This window comes from Lissotriton vulgaris, chromosome 12 (assembly GCF_964263255.1).
Source record: "Lissotriton vulgaris chromosome 12, aLisVul1.2, whole genome shotgun sequence".
NCBI lineage: Eukaryota > Metazoa > Chordata > Amphibia > Caudata > Salamandridae > Lissotriton > Lissotriton vulgaris.
This window is the reverse complement of record NC_141700.1, coordinates 441,021,824-441,032,396: the sequence shown is the minus strand read 5'-3', so window position 1 is coordinate 441,032,396 and position 10,573 is coordinate 441,021,824. Positions and strand designations below refer to the sequence as shown.

General features: G+C 52.7%; 1 pseudogene; it reads left to right on the top strand.

Annotated features, from left to right (window-relative positions):
- The first annotated feature begins 3,094 nt into the window (after positions 1-3,094).
- On the top strand, positions 3,095-4,078 carry LOC147674140 (uncharacterized; annotated as a pseudogene).
- Positions 4,079-10,573: the final 6,495 nt, after the last annotated feature.

The window sequence follows — 10,573 nt, the reverse complement described above, 5'->3', positions numbered from 1 at the left end:
GCCATCACGACCAGCATGCCCAGTTATCTTGCAGATAAGATCATTGTCTCTGGTACTTCTTGGCACAACTGCAACCAGAAGACCATCAAACTGCAGACTAAGAAGTGAAAAAAAGAAAAAACAAGCTGCAGGCCTCTTCCTTTTATACACCTAGGATCTGGAACAACACCCCCATAATAATACAGACTGCCCTAACACTGCTCCAATTTAGGAAAGATGCACCTGTTTATATAACATTACAACAGAAAAGTGTTGCAAATAAGATTGTGATAGATGACAAGATACTTCTAGTTGATTACATGTAGATTTATTCCAAGACACAGCTGAGTACATACCTCGCCAGCTGACCAGACCATCAACTGACACAGGTAAAACCTTCTGGTACAGGTTAGAACACTCACAGGTATTCTGGGAGGCTGAGAAAGTGAAAACACTAAGGAAGGGCTAATGACTACTGTCAGCCATATTGCAAGAAGAATCAATATACAACACATCTTCCTCCTTTACAGAAAAGAAATGAAACAAACATAAAAATAAAGCTTAAAGTATGGGAGACAGCAACAATGATATTAAAGACAGAAAGGAGGTCTAAGACGATTTGAACTAATTTTAGTTCATGAAGGCAAAAGAGCATTTTGGGGCAAAGAGTGTAAAAGTGAAGTGTGAGGTGAGACACAACACTCAAAACAACTAATAGGCATCACCACTACCTACTCCCCTTAGATTGACTAAACAAAAAAAGGGAGTCCACTCTCTCCAGTCCGTCTTTGACCAGCAAAACAGGAAGAGACAGTCAACTCCCTTAAATCTGTTTCCGTCCACCAACACTTTACGCTCTGAGTTGAAGATAGACAGTTCAACATACGCCTTTGTGCTTTACAAATACCACAGACTTAGATACAATTTAAAGATTCCAAACATAGGTACTTTTCAAGATTACTAAGTGCAGTATCACAAGCGATGTAAAGAGATTCAAATTTTGCTTGAAGATTTCACTTCAATAGATGGATACATAGTCCTAGGTGTGACTAGCTTTGACACTGTCTGGATCACAGTCCATTCCTAGTGTTAATCCTGGAACCTTTGTCCCCATTTAGGCTTTCGGACCTTTGTCTCCATTTTTTTTTTTAACTTACTGTCCAGACTCTGTGCTGGGACCTTTGTCCCCGTTGTGGACTTCCTGTCCAGACTCTGTCCTGAGACCTTTGCCCCCGTTGTGGACTTTACGTCCAGACTCCATCCTGGGACCTTTGTCCCCGTTGTGGACTTTCTGTCCAGACTCTGTCCTGAGACCTTTATCCCCGTTGTGGACTTTACTGTCCAGGCTCTCCATCTTGGTACTGGGACATTCCTTGTTCCAGGACAACCTTGTCCCCTCTTGCACAACCATTGTCCATACTTTGTTTTATTATTATTTTCTTTTTTAAATGACCTTTGTCCCCTCTTGGTCCTGGGACCACTGTCCAACCTGTTTCTAGAACCTTTGACGGCTTTTTGATCCGGGACCTTTGTCCCCTCATGGTTCTGGGACATGTGACCCTTCTAGATTGTGGAATAATGTCCAAGGCCTTTGCCCTCCTACTGCTCCTGGGACCAAAGTCTCCTTTCTGCTTCTTTGTCGTGGTTAAGTACTAGCTTCCAGTTAGAGTTAGAGTCCGACGGCGCACTTATGGCCTAGCTTTGCCCTTCTCTTCAACTTACAGAAGCGAAACCATTTATTTCTTGGAGGTCCTATACACCGATAGTTAATAAACATTTGTCTATAGGTTCTCTGTCAGTATACTAGTTCCTCATGAACAATTCTGGGCTGAAATGTCCTCACAAAACCGCAATGGATATGGTTTGCTGAAACAAAAGGGTAGTTTGCCCTGGAATGCAAATGAGATTACTTAAAAAGGCCACAAGATGGCGGTGCTGCAAAGAATTCCACACATTAACTGTCTTCGAATACACAAAAACGAGTGCAGACATCCGTGTTGAACGTTGTTGGGTGAGAAAACATTCCAACAAATAAAATTGGATGAACAGGGGGGGCGTGGCCAGGCGCCTGCGAAGATGGCCGCCTAATACCGGAGCTCCGCTGGGACTGAAGCGTTCCCCAAAAATCCGGCCAGATATCCTGACCGGGGTGCCCGTCCATCGGCGCCCTGGTGCCCTGAACACAGGAGCTACTGCGGCGTGAAGGAACCGGAGCCGTGTCACCTTCGGCGACTGAGTCGCGGCTCGCCTTCCTGCTGTGGCAGACCAGGCGCCTGGGGCTCGGAGCTCCGAGGCTGGAGGGCGGCTGAAATCGAGGCCTTGGCTTGGGGCCTGACATTGTCGATCGCCCGGAGTGGGGCAGAGCTTCCGCTGGGTCTTGGCCAGTGGTGTGGCCCGAGCCACGCGGCCACGGGAAGTCCGGAGGATCTAATACTAAGCGGACTACTAGGGGACTGTGCCCCCCCCCCCCCCCTGTGGGGTGTTGTGGTGGCCCCGGAGGGCCCTAGTCTCACCTCTAGATCGCGTCCGGACCCGGAGAGGCGGAGCCTGTTGCAGCGACCGGCGGGATGCAGGGAGCCCCGGGCGGCACTCCGGGCCTGGCGAGATGAGGCATAACCTGGCACTGACCACGAGGGGCCCTACGGTGCAGGCGTAGCCACGAACTGGCAGTATTGGTGACTTGTGGCCAGACTTGTGGCACCATCTAGGTGAGGCGGGTCCCTGAATTATTGGGACACATTGACTGCCCGCTGGCCCCGGTGGCTCGAAGTAGGTGGAGGAGCGGTTGCCCCGGAAAGGAGTGGGGCCAACCAGAAGGGCCCCGGACATCCATGCACACTGTTGCACGGCCGGGCCCTGAGTGCGACACCCCCTGTGGCGGTGCTGTCCGGTGCATACCAAACCCGCTGCTGTGCCACCTGGGTTCGTGTCGACTACGCCATTGGCAGTGGCCAGCAGACTGGAACCATAAGAGGGGTGCTAATTACGGTGCTGGGTTTAGCCCTCCCTAGAGTACGACAACCTCGGAGCATACGAGGGTGTGGTCTTCGTTGCAACGAACCTTCCCGAAGAGGGCTGACCCAGTGGTTGGACCGCAGGATGCTGCAGGTACAAGATGCGACCCAAAGGGGGAACTACTACCCAAACTAACAAATTGGATAATTATGCGGTGCCTCTAGGTCAGGCACAGAAGGGTGCCAAGGCCGGTGACCAGACGGGCCAGGTGGAGCCTTCCCTCACTTCCATCATGGCCGCTATCCAGACTCTGGGCACTAACCTTGAGTCCAAAATGGACAAAATCTCTATCAAAATGAACCTCCTCCGCGCAGACCTGTGGAAGACCACGGAGCGATCCAAATCCAACGCCACGGACATACAAGAGCTGAAGGCCTCGGAGAAAAAGCTCGAAAGTCGGATCAACGATCTAGTCCACCAGCACCGGCAAATGGCCCTACGGCTCGAGGACCAGGAAGGGAGGGCCCGAAGGAGTAATATCCGCGTGGTAGCTGTGCCGGAAGAAACAGAGGGGCACAGTGTGGAACTGTTTCTAGAGGACCTCATCCTCAACCACTTGAAGCCTAGGAGACTATCCAAGCTCTTTACCATTGAACGGGCCCACCGGGCGCCAGTCCCTAAGCCTAAACCGGGGGCCCCGCCCAGGACAATAATCGCTAAAATATTAAACCATCCTACAAGTGGCCAGGCAACAGGGCGACCTGCAATTCGAGGGGGCCACTATCCGATTCTTTCCTGACTTCACGCTGCAGGTCCAGCAGGAACGGCGTTCATTTCTAGGAGTGAAAGTGGCGCTCCGGGATCGGGGCATCAAATACATGATGTTCTTCCCTACCAATCTAAAGATAATTGTAGGAGGAAAATCCCATCTTTTCACATCACCATCGGGGGTCCAGGAGTGGCTTGATACGGCGGCGCCGAAGACTCAAGAGCGACAGGACCACGGCAACTGGAGAGAAAATCGGGCCCGTCTCCCGGGTCGGCTGCGGAACAATCAGAGGGGGAGGCGTGGAGTCAGAGGTCTTGGCGCTTCAGATCAGCAAGCCCTCGCGGGGACCCGGTCCGGGACACAGCAGCTCGTTGAAGACTTTGCTTGTGATGCCAGGCCCTGCTGAACTGTAACGTATTGTGTGTTTGAGATGTTTACACCTTTTCTAAATGCGGGGGGGAAGACACTATATCCGACCTAGTGACACTATTGCTGGTAGTTTGATGCTCCAAGGCTGCAGGGCCGCCAGTTTGGGGGCAGCTCCAGGAAGGTGGTCGGAGTTGGGGCCGGCTCACGTTCTCCCACACAGATTCCCTCGGGGGGGGGCAGTTCCCTCACTCCGGTGTTTAAGGGTTGGGCGATAGGCGCTCTGCTAATTGGGGCAGTGGGTAGTTTGAAACATACAGAGCAGGGAGCAGGGTGGGGGGTTCAGTGTTTGACTGAAGGTGGTGATGGGAAAGGGGGGCGGGAAGGGTTTATTGTGGGGAGTGGGGGAGATGTTGTGAGATGTTTTGGGGAGGGGGGGCAGGTTGATTGGTCACGCTTGAAGAGCCCCAGGGTGACTCGGGGGCGCGCAGAGGCACGGAGGGCGAAACGGAAAGTGAAACGTGGATATGGCTGAGCGATGGGATAGGAGCCTCAAGTTATTGAGCTGGAACGTTAATGGGCTGGGGGATAAGCTCAAACGCACAACTGTGTAGCAATTCATGAAGAGCCATCAGCCTGATGTGGTTATGTTACAAGAGACTCATTTGCTAGGTAACAATTGCCACGCCCTAAACAGATATGGTTACACCCTGGCGGTACACTCCGGCTTTACCACGGGGTCCCGGGGGGTGGGGATCCTTCTCCGACGTTCTTTGTCATTCCTACCGGAACACACTGCAACTGATCCACAGGGCCACTTCGCCACACTCTCGGGGAAATGGGAGGGATGCAGGCTAACACTGGTGTCGTATATATTCCGCCTGGCCTCCAATCACAGGCGTTTACTGATCTTGGGGCTCTCCTCCTGTCCCTCCCTGATGGGCAGCTGTTTCTGGGAGGCGACTTTAATGCAGTAGTTTCTGGGGCAGTGGACAGACACCCTTCTAGGGACACCCCTAGGGGCCAGAGATGGCTGGGAGACTTCCTGGAAACGTTTGGCCTCACAGATCTGTGTTGTCTTGCACATCCCGCGGACACACAGTACACTTTCTTTTCGGGACCGCATCATTCTTTCTCCCGTCTGGATCATATCCTCACCCCCTTGCATCTAGACACAGAGGTACGCGCCGCAACTCATCTGGCGCGAGGTATCTCTGACCACTCTCCAGTCCTGGTACACATTACAGTAGGGACCAGGCGGGAGGGGTGCGTTGCACCCATAAATGCATGGCACCTGCGCAATGAGGACCTCCGAAAGACACTGACTCTCTCAATTGCCAACTACTTCGAGACCAACAATGGCTCAGTGGCCTCGGCGGTCACTTTATGGGAGGCCTTCAAAACAGCCCTCAGAGGAGAGGCACTATTGGCAGTTGCTGGTAGACATAACGAAAGGGAGGCACAGCTGATCAAAATGGAGGCTGACCTCCGGGGGTTGGAGGAGGTGGTACGCTCGGATGGTACTCCCGAGTCGCGCCACAGACTGGCTTTAAAAACCGCGGAATATCAGGTGATGGTAACGGAGGCGGCCAAAAAGATGGCGGCCACTAGAGAGGGTAAAATTTATGACCAAGGCGACAAAGCGGGTAAGCTCCTTGCATGGCTCGATAAAAAGCAAAATGCAAGAAGAGTAGTGGCGGAGATTTGTATAACCGGTGGCACAGTACTCACTGAGCCACGAGATATAGTCACGGAATTTGTCCGTCACTTCTGAGCAGTTTACAGCAAGGGGTCTGACCGCCCAGAGGAAGATTCAGTTGCCCTCTTGACGGATCTGTGGATGCTGACCCTCTCTGACACAGAGCGCGACCTCTTGGACGCGCCGCTCACAACGGCGTAGGTGGAATGTGCAATCGGGGACCTTCGTCCTGGTAAAGCGCTGGGGCCCAACGGCCTACCGATCGAGCTCTACAAGCTCAAGCCGGATGACATCAGCCCCTACCTCAAGAGAATGTTCAATACGAGTAGGTCCAAAGGAGTGCTACCCCAAGACCAAAGACTAGGAACAATTGTCGTCATTCCGAAGGAAGATAAGCCCAGGGAGCTGTGTGCCTCCTATAGGCCCATCTCCCTGTTAAATGCGGAGCCCAAGATCCAAGCCAAAATCTTGGCCAATAGACTCCAACCTGTCCTTGCCACTCTGGTCCACCCGGACCACTCCGGGTTTATGCCCCACCAGAACACTGCACTCAACCTCCGCCGTCTGAATGGGGTGCTGGGTAGATGCCACACACTGAGCGAGGACGCGGTGGTGGTGTCGTTGGACGCTGCAATGGCCTTCGACACCCTTGAATGGCCGTACATGATGGCTGTACTCCGTAAAATGAGCTTCGGCCCCGGTTTCATTTTGTGGGTGCGACTCCTTTACTCGGAACCTCTGGCACAGGTAGTTGTCAACAATAAGGTCTCGGAAGCATTTCCCCTGGAGAGGGGGACGCGCCAGGGGTGTCCGCTCTTTCCCCTTCTATTTGCCCTTTTGCTGGAGCCTTTGGCCACCTGGATCAGACAGGATGTTGCATTGAGGAGGATCCGATGGGCAGATGGCTGGGAAGACAGGCTCTCCCTTTACGCCAATGATATCCTGCCCTATCTCTCGCGACCCCGTAGATCGCTGATCGTGGCTCTGGATATTTTCACGAATTTCGGGAAGAACTCCGGATATACTATCAACTGGAGTAAGTCATTCCTGTACGTCCTCCAGGGTAGTCCCCCCGCACCCCCACGGGACTGTCCCATTAGGGCGGTCACCGAGGGTTTTACGTACCTGGGCATCTTTGTATCCAAAGACAAGGCTGCAATGTATGATAGGAATTTGCTCCCGCCCCTTCAAAGGCTTGGGCGCGACTCTGCCGCCTGGCAGAAGCTTCCGGTCTCCTTGTTGGGCAGGGCGGCGCTATTTAAAATGATGGCTCTGCCCCGGTTCTTGTATGCCCTACAGAACTACCCTGATCTTGTCCCATCTTCCTACTTTACGGCCATAGAGGCGGCGCAGAGGAATCTATTGTGGGACGGTGCACCACGAATTGCCTTACAAAAATTAACTCTAGGCTGAAACGATGGTGGTATAGCCCTACCCGACATCCGCAGATTCTACTGGGCGGCACATCTCTCAGCGATTAACCAGGGTACCTATTGTGACGGCAATGACCCGGGGTACAGCATGGACAGGTGGCTCCTGCCGGGGGGGGAACTACGGAGCCGCGCTTTACGCACGGCCGCTCAAACATGCCCTCATGGGCCAGACGCTTCACTCTGTCCAAATTTGGCACATTGTTCAGCGGAAGATGGGATGGCACGATGTGCTCACATTGGCTACCCCACTATGGGTGTCTGAACGACTGGGCCTCCTGGGTCGCACTCGGGGATTCCGAAACTGGGACCTCATAGGTATCTCTCGGATTGGGGAGCTATGGGACAAGAATGGGGTTAAATCCTTTTCATCCCTCCAAACTACATATAAGCTTGCGAACACTGAGTACTTTCGCTATCTTCAAGTCTGTCACTCCTTGCAAAAGAACATCCCACGAGGTACGTTGCCCCCACTGGCCTCGCCCCTGGAGGGCAGACTGTTGGACGGACATCTGCCTGAGCATGCAATCTCGCTCACCTACAAGAAACTGATAAATAACCTCCCCGACTTGCTCCATGGCCTCAAGGGGTGTTGGGAGGCTGATGGTTTGGAAATTGATGAAAAGGAGTGGAAATGTGCTTTGGCCTCCCCTAGGGAGTTTGCTATCTCATCCAGGATACGGCTCAGTCCACTAAAAATTTTACATAGGGTCTATATCTCCATCACCAGACTGAAGGGAATGGGCAGGAGTGTGAATGACAGGTGTAGGAAGGGATGCGGAATGAGTGGCTCCTTTTTCCACATGATATGGGAGTGTCCGGTGTTACAGGCCTACTGGGTGAGAGTGGTGAGATGTATGCAGGAGGTATGGGGGGCTGAATTGTGCCCAGAGGCAAAGTGCTGCATTTTGAACATCTGGGAACCAATGGATCTTCCAGGCAGAGGCAAACTGTGGGTCACACTCGGCCAGATGGTGGCAAAACGGAACATTGCGAGACTCTGGGGGTCGGCCACGTCTCCGCGTCTAGTGGAATGGAAGCGTGACATGGATTGCTACAAGAAAGAACTGTATATGTTGCCTGGGGGTGCCCCCAAAAATGGGGGGAGGTATGGAGCAAATGGAATGATTATAGAGGTAACATATGCGATCCCCCCCAGCCAAGACGGGCAGCGCGTGAGGTAGTTGAATACCTGTCTAGTGTTGCTTAATCCCAATGCGATAACATGTCTGTACTTGATAGTGCTGTATGTGCTCTACTGTGCGCCTTCGTGGCCCGCTTCTGTGACCATTGTTTCTTTGTTTGTTCTTAAAAGGCAATAAAGAGAAAATAAAAAAAATAAAAATGTGATGAACAATGCCAAGGTTAGAAAACAAAAATGACAATGTCTTTGCTCACCTTTCAGCAAGAACTTTGGAGTGCAGCAATGTCATCTAGCAACGTGCACTGTCCCACGAAAGTGACAAGAAAATGAGATTGAGCGTGAAGAGAAACCCTTGATCTTCGCTCTCTCTCACCACGCCACACACACACACGAGTCTATTACATTTCATTGAGCTCCGGTACCTGCGTTGCCATGGGATCAAAAGTACACAGAGAATATAAAATGGATGACTAACCTCACGCAGTGACGTTTCACATTGCGCGACATTGCGGGATGTCTCACTCAGGCAGGCAGCAAGGATTGGTTATCTCTCCACTCTTAAGTGACGCTGGACACTCAACGTCAACAATGGCACTGCTCCTCCGCTGAACAGAAATACAACCACGTCATCATTATGAAATATTGGCAGCCATCGGCGACCCCAGAACACTGCCTATCCCTGCTGACGAGGGTTGAAAACCCGAAACACGTGTCCAGGGATGGCGAAGACAGCGAAGATAGCAAGATCGAAAGATGATGCATCGTGAACACTCTACTACAATGACCAGAGACCTTAGGGGCAACTTCCGCCGGTGTGTGAGTAGTGTGCGACCCCACCCCCTTTTTGTAACTTTAAGCTCCCTTGAGCAGCGGGCTAACGAGCCTGGGATCCCGCACCTACGCGCCGGAGTGGTACTATACCTGGCAGATATTGGCAGCCATCGGCGACCCCAGAACACTGCCTATCCCTGCTGACTAGGGTTGAAAACCCGAAACACGTGTCCAGGGATGGCGAAGACAGCGAAGATAGCAAGATCGAAAGATGATGCATCGTGAACACTCTACTACAATGACCAGAGACCTTAGGGGCAACTTCCGCCGGTGTGTGAGTAGTGTGCGACCCCACCCCCTTTTTGTAACTTTAAGCTCCCTTGAGCAGCGGGCTGACGAGCCTGGGATCCCGCACCTACGCGCCGGAGTGGTACTATACCTGGCAGATATTGGCAGCCATCGGCGACCCCAGAACACTGCCTATCCCTGCTGACGAGGGTTGAAAACCCGAAACACGTGTCCAGGGATGGCGAAGACAGCGAAGATAGCAAGATCGAAAGATGATGCATCGTGAACACTCTACTACAATGACCAGAGACCTTAGGGGCAACTTCCGCCGGTGTGTGAATAGTGTGCGACCCCACCCCCTTTTTGTAACTTTAAGCTCCCTTGAGCAGCGGGCTGACGAGCCTGGGATCCCGCACCTACGCGCCGGAGTGGTACTATACCTGGCAGATATTGGCAGCCATCGGCAACCCCAGAACACTGCCTATCCCTGCTGACGAGGGTTGAAAACCCGAAACACGTGTCCAGGGATGGCGAAGACAGCGAAGATAGCAAGATCGAAAGATGATGCATCGTGAACACTCTACTACAATGACCAGAGACCTTAGGGGCAACTTCCGCCGGTGTGTGAGTAGTGTGCGACCCCACCCCCTTTTTGTAACTTTAAGCTCCCTTGAGCAGCGGGCTGACGAGCCTGGGATCCCGCACCTACGCGCCGGAGTGGTACTATACCTGGCAGATATTGGCAGCCATCGGCGACCCCAGAACACTGCCTATCCCTGCTGACGAGGGTTGAAAACCCGAAACACGTGTCCAGGGCTGGCGAAGACAGCGAAGATAGCAAGATCGAAAGATGATGCATCGTGAACACTCTACTACAATGACCAGAGACCTTAGGGGCAACTTCCGCTGGTGTGTGAGTAGTGTGCGACCCCACCCCCTTTTTGTAACTTTAAGCTCCCTTGAGCAGCGGGCTGACGAGCCTGGGATCCCGCACCTACGCGCCGGAGTGGTACTATACCTGGCAGATATTGGCAGCCATCGGCGACCCCAGAACACTGCCTATCCCTGCTGACGAGGGTTGAAAACCCGAAACACGTGTCCAGGGATGGCGAAGACAGCGAAGATAGCAAGATCGAAAGATGATGCATCGTGAACACTCTACTACAATGACC